General features: G+C 42.9%; 1 long non-coding RNA gene across 1 annotated transcript in view; it reads right to left on the bottom strand.

Annotated features, from left to right (window-relative positions):
* Nucleotides 1–13047, bottom strand: part of LOC120758235 (uncharacterized) — a 30532-nt gene that overhangs the window by 16735 nt on the left and 750 nt on the right. Inside the window, exon 2 of the long non-coding RNA XR_005702816.2 lies at nt 327–389. This is a non-coding gene — a long non-coding RNA (uncharacterized LOC120758235). The remainder of the gene's footprint in view (nt 1–326; nt 390–13047) is intronic.

The raw sequence follows: 13047 nt of genomic DNA, 5'->3' as shown, positions 1-13047 counted from the left end.
GGAGCTCTAATGCCAAATTTTGAATGTTCAGCATTAAAGCATTTCTGAATCCTGACACCTTAATTACTGTGCCAAAACCAAACACTGAGCAGACCTTGATATGCTTCTAAATATGGAACTATACACAAACATTTTTGTATGAAACAGAGACAGATCAGTTGATTCTGTGTGTTGGTGAATACAAACACACAGAAAAATATGTTTTACTTACTGTAATAATCTTAAAAGTTTGAATAATGTTATGTTAATGAAAAAATACGTACAACAGAGATATGAAGTGTCTGGGGGGTTCAAGTATGAATCTTACACAGAAAACAGCATTTTACCTGCTTGTAGTTAACTCCATTGTTAACTTGATCAAGTGTCATTTAATAATTTATGAAGTCTTCCTATTAAAAGAAAATACAAGTATTTTAGTGTTAATATAGAAGCATCTATTTGCTGCCTTACAACATGTTTTAGTTTTTATTTCCTTTTTACCGATGACAAAACTCACAACTATCTGCTGGGAAAACAACAACAACAACAACAACAACAACGACCAAAAAACCCAAAACAAAACAAACAAACAAAAAAAACACCACCAAAAAACAAAGGAAAATGGCACATATCTTCATTTTCAAAACAATTATTTGATGGAAATACTGATTCCTTGAGTACTTCTAATTTCTCAGAATGTCTCTGTTAAAAGCTAATTTTAAAGGAGCTTAAGGAAAAAAAGAGGGAAATAATCTTCCTGTGTTCATTTTTATTCCTCCTGACACTAGAAATTAATTGAAAGGGGAAAGTTGTCCACATCGTGTATGCAGGCATCTTTTTAGATTCACAAGTTTCTTTTAGGAATTAGGTGTTTTACAAACACTTCTTCATAATCAGTAGCATTTAAAATTTTTAAATTTATTTACCTTTATGAATAAATTTCAGATGCTCTTTGAATTTGTTTATTTACATCTTACATTACAAACATTTTCTCATAAAAATAAGTAGATCAAAAATCCTATGACTCAACAGTGTAGACACCTTTATTTGAAGGAATGTAGAGATACATTTAAAATAAACTCTCTCCACATGGTATATAAGATCTCCCTGAAAAATGCATCTATTCTGTATCTGTTTTCCAGAGTATTAAAACATACTTTTAAATTTAGTTTTATAACAGTCCTTAATTTCCTCTGTCACGTTATATCAAGAATTTTTTTGCACTCATTAACATCATTTCAGCAGGAAGCAAGAATATTATACCAAGCCAGATCCTTTTGGGGAAAGAAGGAAAAAGTATCTCTCTATCTTGACTATTCTATAATGTACTGTCATGCACAAAGTCTGCAGCCTAAGTAAATATTTTAATCTTTTCAAGGTGGTATTGAATTTAAGTTGTCCCTGTTGTTTTAAAATTTTTTTAAAAAAAATATTCACAGTTGATTAAAAAGAATCCAGAAAAAATATAATCCACCTGATATGATGATGCTATCTCATTAAAAAAAAAAAAAAAAAATTAAACAATCCTTTGTAGCATCTTTATTTCTGGAAAGTGTGGTCCTTTCAGGTGTGGACTTGGGAACAGGCACCAATTTTGCCTTCAGTAACATTCCTGCTTTATAATAAATTGCAATCCTGTTGTAGCCCCGTGTGGATTTACAACTGCCAGGCTTTCTCTCTGACAATTTGGGGTCACTGTGGATATAGGTGAAGAATAATTTCAGAGGTGATTGAGATATTGACAGAATTTAAAAGTCCAAGTTCCCAGGTAAATATTAGTAAAATGTACACTCCTACATTGGGCTTTAATTAATACTTCTGGATTATATTGTTTGCCTTGTTTGTGCATTGTATTTTCTCTGAAACTATAAAAAAAAAAGAATTTCTATTTGTGCCTCTGTCAGTATTGTGAAATATTTAATGTAAAAACTGTCATTCCTCCCTCTAGCACATTTTAAGCAAAGAAGAAAGTTACAGTTATTAGAGGCTTAGATGAAAAAACATATAGCATGCTTTTAGCAAATCAGAATTATCTGACAACATTTGTTTTGTGTTTATGGGGGCCTGGAATAGGTAGTCATTTTATCAGGCATCACACTAAACAGAGGCCCTGATGGTAGTGAGAGTTTCTAACAACAGGACAGACCTACGTTTACTCACATGAGAAGGGACTGGCAGGATCCAGCTCCCTTTGGTCACTTCATGTGTGTAACGTAAAGACAAGAAGTAAGTCTAAACATAACTCCAGCCATGTGTAAAACAGCGAAAACATTTCAGTCAGTATGGAAGAAATTAATGAATTAGATTTATTCCTCCGGCTTCTTTAGAAGTATTGTCACAAGAACTAAACAGAAGATCCCAGTTAATGAAACAAAGGAAAGTTTAGGGACATTTAACCTGGAACAATCGTTTCCTCTGATTAAGATTTATATAAAACCCAGAGCAGGCCTGAAATGTCAACTCTAGTGCTACCCTTTGAAATCTAGTTTTATTCCAGCACTCACTACACACACGAAAGCAAATCCTTAAACTGCAGGCTAAGTGCATGTGGCCCGACCAAGACCATACAAAGGCGACACACGCAGCGTGTGTCACAGCCAGCAGCACATGAGTGACTTCGCCAGGGGGGATCCCTCATCTAGATCCCACTCCAGACAACCAGGACACAGCAAGGGAAAGGGGAAAAAAAAAAAAAAAAGAAAAAAAAAAGAAAATAAGGGAAAAAAAAAAAAAAAAAGCGGGGAGGGCGAAAGAGGGGGAAAAAAAGAGAATAGCAAGAAGAGCCAGACTCCAAATCCCACCTCCTGCCCCAGACAAACAAGGGCAGGTAGACCTTGGGAAAGCCGGGCACCTCCCGCGGAGGGGATGCTGCCGCCGCCAGCGGGGCGCACGCGGCGAGGAGCATCCGGCGCCCTCCAGCGCGGGGCGCGGGGCGCGGGGCGCGGAGCGGGGCCCCGGCACCTGCCGGCCCTCCGGAGGGGCCGCGCCCCCGCCCCCGCCCCGCCGGGCCTGCCCGGGCCGCCCCCGCCGGAGGCGTCGCTGCTGCCGCGGCGGGCGCGGGACCCCGGCGGAGCGGAGCGCAGCGCAGCGCAGCGCCCGCGGCCGGTCCCGGCGAGGCTGCCGGCGCTGCCGCGGCGTGCGCGGCTCGGGGGCGCTGCCCGGCGGCGGCGGGACGCGCCCGCTCCGCGTCCCCGCGGCCGCTCCGGGGGCCCCGCGGGGCTCCGCGCACCCGCCGCGCCGGGCCCCGCAGACACGGCGCGGTGGGAAAGAGCGCGGCGGGTAATGAATTCCAGCAGAGAGCTCCAGAGGAGGCATTTTTCAGGGATCTGCCATATTTAACATTGACCACACTAAAGATGTTATTAGCGGCGGAGGGGTGGGGAGGGCACCGGGGGATGCGATAAGGGAAAATAGATAATGACACATAATCCAAACCAGAAGTTTGAAACCAAGTTAGTGCGTTTACAAGAGCTCAACTTTCCCGCCCCCCCCTCCCCTTTTTTTTTCTCTCTCACTCTCTTTCTCTCTCACTATCTTTTTTTTTTTTTTTTTTTTTTTTTAGGCTGGGACTGAAAGACAGGGAGACAAACTTGTTAAGGAAAGAAATATTCCTCTAAGCAACCGGGTAAACAAAATAGTTTAAATGAAACACTGAAAGAGATGGGGGTAGGGAAATGCAAAGGACATACTACTATTTAGAAACCCCAAAGGAAATTGTAAAGTAGGAAATGAAAAGGAGGAGGAGAAACATTTCTGTTGTAAATTAGAGGGAAGAATAGCGGGAGAAAAGGGGGAAATAGCTGCAGAAGGTCTGAAGTAAAGCAGCACTGAAGATTAGCCAATGTCTAAAATATTTCAACTGTGGAAAGAGCGTGGTGCGCTCATCTCTTCAGCATGGGTGTGTGAAAGGGAAATGAGTAGGGATAATTACTAATATGGCACATGTCCGGAGGAACCAATTCAAAATAAGAGAGAAATTTGGCTGGTGAAGACAGATAGGAAAAAGGCTGGAAGAAAACTTAGGAATACTGATACCCGAGAGGAGAGGAAGAGAATTAAAGAAGGAGAAAGGTTTCAAAAGTTCAGGGAAACTTAGAGAATCTGCTGGACCGGGAGGAAACAGCTACGGCAGAGATGGGGCGGGAGAGTGAAAGAGAGAGAGAAAGAGAGTGGAAAAGAGATTGAGGAGAGCAAATATACCTGGGAGAGGGAACAGTTGGAGCGGATGGGAAGAAGGAAAGCAGGAGCGGAAAACTAGGAGAGAGGGAAGGAGGGACAGAGGGAGGGATATGGGGAGAGAGGGAAGGAGACGGAGGGAGGAGACAAGGGCTGAAGTCTCCCCGCCTGGGGAAGGTGCAGCACTGAGTGAGAGAGAGCTCACTCGGAGGGTTAGGTTAGATTTCCAGAGCTCTTAGAGCTCATCGACCAGACCGCTGGAGTCACTATTCAACCCGAGTCCCAAACACACGCCTCACTAACTACTTTACAGCCACTTTCATTGATTTTCTTTATCAAATAAACATAATACCCGTTACAGCAACACTTCCTCTTCGCGCAGCCAGAATGCCACAAGCTGATTGCTGCATTTCTCCGGCTTGCAGTTCCCCACCCTCCACCCCTAAATAAATTGTGTTCTTTCACTTAAGTGGTCAAATACATTATTGCTTGCACAATTTTTCTGTAATCTGGAAGGAACACTGCCAGCTAGGCAAATTGTTTAAATTATAAGGTAAAAGGTCCCCTCTCCCATCGCCCTGGTGTGGAGACAAAATTTCCCCTCCATAAATTCAGGGGTAGCTTATATATTTACATACTTATTTACCGCTATTAAGAGGTAACTTAATTTAAGGGGTGATGTCAAAGCGAACAGCTCTGCATTAAAAACTGCAGGAAAAAAATTAACGCAATTTCACCACATGCACCTAAACTGTCACTTAATCTAAGCATTTCAGCCTCAGATTTCAATTTTATTTTAAAAATCCCCTAAAAGTAGCCCCCTTCAAAAGCTGTTTTTGAACTAGGCTCGTCCATATATGTCAAAGGGCTGTTGAATTATTCATTATTATAATTACTATCATCATTGTCATTATCCCTTTCCATGTGGAAATAATTTTATTATCGTAATTTGATATCTGAAGAATTTCCTGTTAGTCGTTTGATAATATTTTTTTTTCTACTGAAAAGAAAAGTTTTGCTTATAAATGAGACAAAAATATTTTAAATGCTTTTATGTTTACTATAGATTTCCGTTTATCTAATCGATTGGAATGCCAATAAATCGATTAAAGGTTTAGTGTTTTACAAACAACTATTTTGTGCTTTTTGATTTTACGTTCTGAATGATTTTAATAAAGCTAATGCTTTCTCTGAGCGTTTGTTCACCCCAAATTTAATATTCCATCATTTCTACTATTTACAATTGCAACTTAAAGTGTTTCTAATGAGAAAAATAAACACAAAATAAAGGAAATAATCTGATGAAATGACTTTGTGCCTGTGGTCGACATATTTAGGCAAAGCCCTTAAAAATCTTGGTGAATTATATGCGATCATACAGTGATTGCGGAATATTAAATTAAACTTAGATAAATCCGCATTGAAGGAGGCAGCACCCAATCCTGAATTTATTTCCCATTTTCTATAACAGCATCACTGCGCTCCTCTCTTTGCAATGACAATGTGCCAAATCTAGGCATTTTGAAAACATTTTCCATATGCTTTAACTGGAGACTGATAGACAAAGAAGAAAAGGAGATGCTCTTTTTTCTCTTGAGGTATATTTCCTTTAACTTTTCCTCCAACCTTTTCTGATCTTCATCATTTTTTAAACAAAAGTTTGAAAATCATTAGGACTTTTTTTTTTCCTGTTACTTTTTTTTTTCCTTATCATATAATCAATTCCTGAATTGTGGGGTTTCAGTTATGCTTTAATGCAGGACGATAGAACTGTCATTTCTATACCTTGGCGGACAATGTTTTGGGGAGAAATCATTGATTAATTTAGTTTTCGCGTGCTGCTTTTTGTAATTAAAGATGGTTTTAATTATACTTTTTTTTTTTTTTTTTTTTTTTTTTTTTTTTTTTTTTTTGTAAATCAGATCAGATGTGCTGCTTGGAAGGCTGGGGCTTTTTTCTTTTTCTTTTTTTTTTTGTTTTGTTTTGTTTTGTTTTGTTTTAACGGTGCTTTTAATTTATGTGTAGTTTTTACGGATAACACAGAGGTGGTGGCTTTTATTTAGCTGTAAAATCCACACGTTTTCTTTGAAAACTTGGCTCCTTGGGCGAAAATAACTTTTTCTGGTTGCTTTATAATCGCTGTTTGTCGCAGAGGTAGTTTAGCATATTGTCTACACAACAAAGATTCCTGTTTTATTGGCAGTGTGGATTGCTGGATTTCGGTATAAATATTTCATAACTTTCCCATTTCTGCAGTAAGATCGGTAGTTTTGTTGGCTTTTTCTCCTTTTTGTCTGTCTTTCTAACAGAACCGTTTTATTTCTGAAGTCCCTTTTTGTCCTTTTCCAGGATAGAATGTAAAATTTTTCCCTTGGATATATCACTGCTGGAAATATGCTCTTGGGCTTTCTGGAGGGGATGGGGGGGAGCGGCGGTAAGCGGTCGTTTTCCTTTATTTGCATAAGAGCTGGTGAAGTGCCTGTGAAGTTGGTGAATTGCTATTGTTTGGGGCTAGTCCTGACTGTTTTTGTTTATAAACACTGGGGTGGTTGCCGGGAGGGGAGGGAGGTCAGAGCACTGTCAAAGCGCTGACCTCTGAAAGCCCAGAGGGCGCCTGGCTCCTTCACCCTCTCCTTTCTCTCTCTCCCTCTCCCTTTTTCTTTCCCTTCCCATCCAAGGCCAGGAGCTCAGGTTCAGGGCATTTAATCCCCGCGATCTGCCCAAGAAAGGAGCTGAAAAAGGGCTGTTAAGGCTCCGGAGGAAACGCCGGCAGCAGACTTAGACCTGGAAGGCTTTTATTTATAGTAATGTCCGAGTGCGCGTTTTTGTACGGCTCAAGCCAAAATAACAACAAGAAGAAAAAGCCAATCGGGATCGGCACTATTTAGCTCAAAATCTCAGCGAGTTGTCTATACTATTCGGCTGTGATTTTTCTCTAAGGTCACTGCTCGTTAGACGCACTTTCAGTAGGTGAATGCCAAATCTGGGGCAGTGAAGGCAGAATTGAAATGCAGTACGTTATTGTTGTTTTATTTCTTTTCCGAACAAAACTTTCCAGGAATCAGAGCGGGAATTTTTGTTTTCTTTCCCTCCTCCCTCTTCTCCTCGCCCCCCCACCCCCGCCCCCCCCTTTTTAAGTATGTAGTGGAATGTTTTGCGGGGGGTGAGGGGGTGGCGGGGAAGAGCGTTGTAAATTAACAAAAGGTTTGTATACATGATACCTGCAAAGAAAGAAATTATTAATAATAGCCAAACGCTTTGGGTTCGGAGTCAATTTCATCTCGGGAAAAAAAAAAAAAAAAAAAAGAAAAAAAAAAGAAAAAAAAAAAGAAAGAAAAAGAAAAAAGTACAAGAGATTGCTATCAGGTTTAAGTATGTTTTGAAAAGAAGTTGCTGAGTTAAACAAAAATGTTAGTTAACACACTGCCTTTGTCAAATAGCCCCCGGGAGGAGAAGAGACAACAAAAAGGAGAGGAGGTGGGGGCTGGGGATCTGAAAGTGTCTGTAGCTCAGATAAAGGGTCTGTAACACTGAAATCTTGTAATACCTCGTTTCAAACTGAGCTCATCTATAGACTTAGGGAACGCAGTAAAAAGACATGGATCCCCTTTCCCTTGGGTTGGGGTCTGGGGAGAGGAGAAGGTGGGGGAAGGGAACGCTTATTAGGGAATTATGTCGGTTTATTAAAGAGGGGAGCGGCTATGTCTGTAATTATGCAGATCCTTGTGCCCCTGTGTGTCCGCAGCGCAGATTTAGGGAGTGAAATGAGCTTGACGGGGAGACGTGGTGTAACAGAGCCCGGTTTGGGCTACAATTTCTTTGTCTATTATAGAATGGTCAGTGTCGGGCTCTGGCCCCCACCAGCTCCGTCTCACCCAGGCCAATAAGTTTTCCTTAGGGCTAAGACTGGAGATGGTAAAGGACAGAAAAAGCTGAGGGGGTTTTGAGGTGTTTCTTCCCCTTCCTTTTCTTTGAAATGTAACGTCACTAACAAGGGCTTTTTGTGGTTTCAACAGGAGGCTCGAAAAAATCCCAAAAATATGTAACGGTGCCTGCAGGAGAAGTTCGAAGGAGGTGGGCGGGGGGTCCATCGAGACCAGAGGAGAGGAACTGAGAGGTTAGGCGAGACTCTTCTGGGGCGATCAGCTGAGCGAGAGAGGGAGGAGAGAGGGGAGTGGGAGCGGGAGCCGGGCCGGGCCGGGCCGCGCCGCCGGGAGCCCCGCACCGCACCGCGGCCGCGCCGGGTCCCCCTCGCCTGCCGCCCCCAGCCCGCGCTGCGCTCCGCTCTTATCGCATCCCACAAACCTGCTGCTGCTGCCTCCCGGAATTAACCTTCTTCGATTTTTCCTATCTACGTGGCGATCCCCGGGTTCCTTCTAAACTGTTGACATCCCGTAGTGCCTTTTTTTTTTTTTTTTTTTTTTTTTTTACCCTACACCCTCCCCCCTTCACGATAGGTACTATTTTTAGGGAGAGAGAAAGCGGGAGAGACAGAGGAACAGAGAGGTTTAAAACGTTAGGATGGACAGTAAACAGTGGCAGAAGAAATCCTGAAAAATGTGGACTCTCCTATCGCAGTTCCTGCCTTATTCCCCCCCTCCTTTGTTCCTTAGCTGTAACTCAAGAACACCATAAACCTATATCCCCCTCCAAGAGGAGAGAAAGGGGGGAAAAATCTACAGCCAAAAAAGAATGACTTGACTGTTCTGACGTTTGGTGTTTTGACATTAATGACATTAATGATATTGATGTTTCACCAGGAAAAAAGCACTAGAAATAAAAGAGGTGGGGGGAAGTGCGGGGGGGCGGGGGGGGGGAACGACTTTAAAACTAAATTATCTTCGTTTCCTTATTCTTCCATGACATTAAGTATACGTGTTTCTTCACTTGAATTTGAAATAGATGTATTGTTCTCAGGTGTTTCTTCATCACATTGTATTTAATTGTCTTCAGTCCTAGGAAATATGTTGCCATCCTTCAGGCATGCACTTGAATGGACAATGCATCCTTCTATCTCAGAGTCCCGTTTCGTCTACCATTTAAACCTAAAAGCCCTCTTTCCATCATACTCCCTCAATCTGATAACAGTAAACAGGTTTCAGAGATTTCATTTTCAGTCTTTGTTTGCATTTTTTTTTCTCACCGTGTAAACAACAATGCAGAATGTCGCTATTTTCCTTATTACCTTCATTGACAGGGCGCAGTGCCTGTGGAAATCTGCATACATATGCTCACACCTTTTTTCATTGATGAGCTGGTGCAATGCATAGGTGAGCTTGGAAAAGCAACAAAGTTGCTCTCATTAACCCTCCAATGCCCCTGACTTTTCCCTTAAGTTCGAATCCTGAAGGTTTTCCTGAAGTTTAAAATAAGGTTTCTCTGAATTGGGGGTAGGAGTCCTTCCCTGCTTTATTTGCAGATTCCGATTTTTTTGAATAGATGTACTTTCAGGCGGGCGGTTTGTTTTGTAGGGATTTTTTGTTTGTTTGTTTGTTTGAACCTTTTTTTTTCCCCCCCTCCCATCCTTCAAAACTATCAGGACCTTCACTCTGACCTTAAACATCTGCTTTTAGACACTCGGTTCCCTGACACTGGCCTGTGCTTCCTTAAGGGCAGCCTTAATTCATCATCAGGTGGGGATTTTCCTATTAGCGTTAGTTCCAGTACTTGTAAAATGTTCTCCTGGAGCAGAAGGGTTTAGGGCCCAGGGAGGTGTATATTTTTGCCATCCTGTTTTTTGCTGGTCTGTTGTTGTTTTGCGTGTGTGCTTTTAATGGAAGGTTGTGATAAAACCTTCCTGCTGGTTTTTAGTATTTAAGGCCTAAGACAAGGTTTTGATGTGTATCGCAGGAATCACGAACTTCAAAGGCATGTCAGCTCTAAGGTTACGGTTCACCTGCGCGGGGTCCTTGGTACTGTAAATATCTCCTGCATGTAACTGTGACTTAGTGACCATTTCTGGTGTACCCATTTCTGGAATAGCATTATCAAAAATCTGCACGTGTTCCTGCGGTGTATTCGGATGCTCTTTGAATAGTCATGTTTTTATCTTCAGTAGGGGGTATTTTAAAGTATGTCTATTCCTAGTTTTAGTTAATTATCTTTTAATGAAAGTGTCAGTCATATTCACATCTGCAGTATTAGGTTAAGATAATTAGATTTTCAAATGAGAAGCAATCTTCTTAAATCCCACACAGGAAAATATTTGTAGAAGATTCCGATTTATAATGACATCTGTACATTTTACCCTACTTTTCATCATAATAGTGTGCCCCCCTCCCCCCAAGAATGAAATATGTCTGGTAAAATATAGCAGATAAAATATTAATAAAATATCAATACTTGCAGGGAAACTGGAAGATGATGCATGTATATGCATGAAACCTGTATTGTATGCAAAGAGACCCTTTCCCTGGGCTGATATTTACTTCATTTTGACAAGACTGTTTACAGTTGGTATTGTATATTCTGTAAGGCTTTGCTTTTTACTTTGTTGGTATCTCCAAGTAATTACATGGTGGTCAACAAATAAAGTGTGCTATGTTTGGTGTGACTGTGTGTATGTTGGGTGTATGTGCATATGTGTAAATACGATGTAGGATGTGAGTGTGCACATGTGTACATTTATGTGCGTATGTGTAAATAAATCCGGCTATCTCCGGACGGGTAGTTGTTCCCTGTCTTAGAAATATTACCTTTCCTTTTGCAGACGTGTCATACATTTATTAGCCCACTGAAAAAATGGGATGCTTTTTTTTTAAAAAAAAAAAAATTAAATCCCCATTAAAACAGAGAAAATGTAAAAGACGAGCAGGCAGGCAGAAAATATCTCCCTGATTCAATAATTAATTTGAACCCATTTCTTTTTAAGTTTCCGAACAGTTAAAAGAGCAAGAGCAAGTCTACCACCCTCTTTTTTTTTTTTTTTTTTTTTTTTTTTTTGTTAATTTTCCCTAGCCATCTACTTTGTGTGCCTGTGCGTGTGTGTCTGTGTTACTAATGAAGTTTGCAGACTTGTGTTTGTATCCACGAGCTCCCTTCTGCTGCCCCTTTCTCTGGGCTGGCTCTGTGGCTCCCGCAGCCCCGGCGAGCCCCCGGCAGCCGCGGCAGCTCCGGCTTCTCCGGCTCCGGGGCTGCGCGTCATTTGCAGCCCGGAGAATGTTGATCACCTCACTAATTACACCTCTCCTCTCCCCTCTCTTCTCCCTCTCCCTCGCTCTCCCTCTCCCTCGCTCTCTTTACTCTCTCTCTCTCCTCTCTCTCCTCTCTCTCCCCTCTCTCTCTCGCTCCCTCTCTCTCTCTCTCTCTCTCTCATTCCCAGAGTGCATATCGGGAATAGACACACAAAGACATGCGCACTCAACTTAATCAGCCATTTTTTTAAACAGGGCTAAAACGATAATAATTAGCAGAATAAAGACATATCGGATTTTCATTTCCTTTCCTCCTTTTCCCAACCCCTTCACAACCAAACAGCGAGACCGCGGTCGGCACATGCTTTAACAACTCCCGGACCCCAAAGGACCGCTCCATGCCCCCCACTTCTTGCTCAATCATTTTTATTTTCACCCAATAAAGTTGGAGGATTATTTTTTTTATTATTTTTTTAATGAACCTTCTCTCGTTTACTTGGATGTGATCAGCTGTTAAGTAAATAAAGCAAAACAAAAAAGAGAGGCGAAGATCCAGTAGGAACTGCGAGGGGAAATGGAAAGTAAGTTTTTTCTTTAACTTTTATTGAGTAGTTTGTGTTAAATTTAGGTCGAGTATCGATTATCTTTCCAGGCTGATCTTGCACAATCTTTGATATTTCGCTCTCGCTCTCTCTCTCTCTCCCCCTCTCTCTGTGCCTCTTTCTCTCTCTCTCACATACACACACACACACTCACATCCCCAGATCCCATGTACCTCTCCCCTCTCTCTCTCCCCCCTTTTTCTGCCTGTTTCCCCACTTTTAGGTACAGTATTTGCTCTCATTTCGGAAGGAGGGGCTGCTTTTTCTCTCGTCCTTCTTTCTTTCTCTCACTGCCTTTCTCTTTTATTACGGGGGTTACGTTCTGTTTGTGTGATTTTTTTTGTTTTGGTTTGGGGCTGTGGGTTTCTTTTTTTTTTTTTTTTTTTTTTTTTTCTCCCTTTTCTTTTCTTTCGGGCTGTAACTTTCAGATTAAGTGGAGGACCCTTCTCGCTTTGCAGAAGAGTTTCGGGGGATGCCCCCCACTTTTTATTTCGCTCTTTTTTTCTAGGGAGCTCGGGGAGGGGGGGAATACTGTCAGATTCGGAAAGACTTCACGGCTGTCAGAAGTCATCCCTTGCCAGCCCCTTTAGTGCTCGCACTCTTGTTTCGTAGCTCGCCCCCCCAAAAAACTTTGAGGTGCCTTTTGAAAGCACATTCTGCTCTCCCACCCTCCTTGCCTCTCCTCCTCATCTCCACCCCCCTCGGCCTCTCAAACTTTCGCTTTCGGGCGAGGGGGGGATGCCAGCAGGGCGATGGGGACCCTGACTGCGTGCGTGTGTACAGGAGAAGGTTGTGGGGTGCTTTTTCCCCTCTCCCCCCCCCTCCTTCTCCCCCCTTTTCTTTTGCAGGTAGGTGTCTCAGGAGCAGAGGCAGGGTGGCCGTGCGGGCGTGTGTGTGTGTGTGTGTGCGCAGGGGATCGCGCTGCTGGCTGCCGGCTCTGGCAGCGGGAGGAAGAGGAGCCCGTTAGGAGCGCGCTCTGCCTCTCTGTCAGTTTCGCCGCGCGGCGCGGGGAGGCGGCCCCGGCCCGGCGCGGCCGGGCTCGGCTGGGCTGGGCTCGGCTCGGTTCGGCTCGGCTCGGAGCGGAGCGGCCCCGCTGGCGGGGATGTGGAGATGCGCGGCTGCCGCTGCCTGCGGGCGGCTGCTGGCTGGGCGCCGGC

Source organism: Hirundo rustica, chromosome 1 (genome assembly GCF_015227805.2).
Source record: "Hirundo rustica isolate bHirRus1 chromosome 1, bHirRus1.pri.v3, whole genome shotgun sequence".
In the NCBI taxonomy this organism is placed as follows: domain Eukaryota; kingdom Metazoa; phylum Chordata; class Aves; order Passeriformes; family Hirundinidae; genus Hirundo; species Hirundo rustica.
Note: the sequence above shows the minus strand (reverse complement) of the source record. Positions and strands in the feature narration are given on the sequence as shown.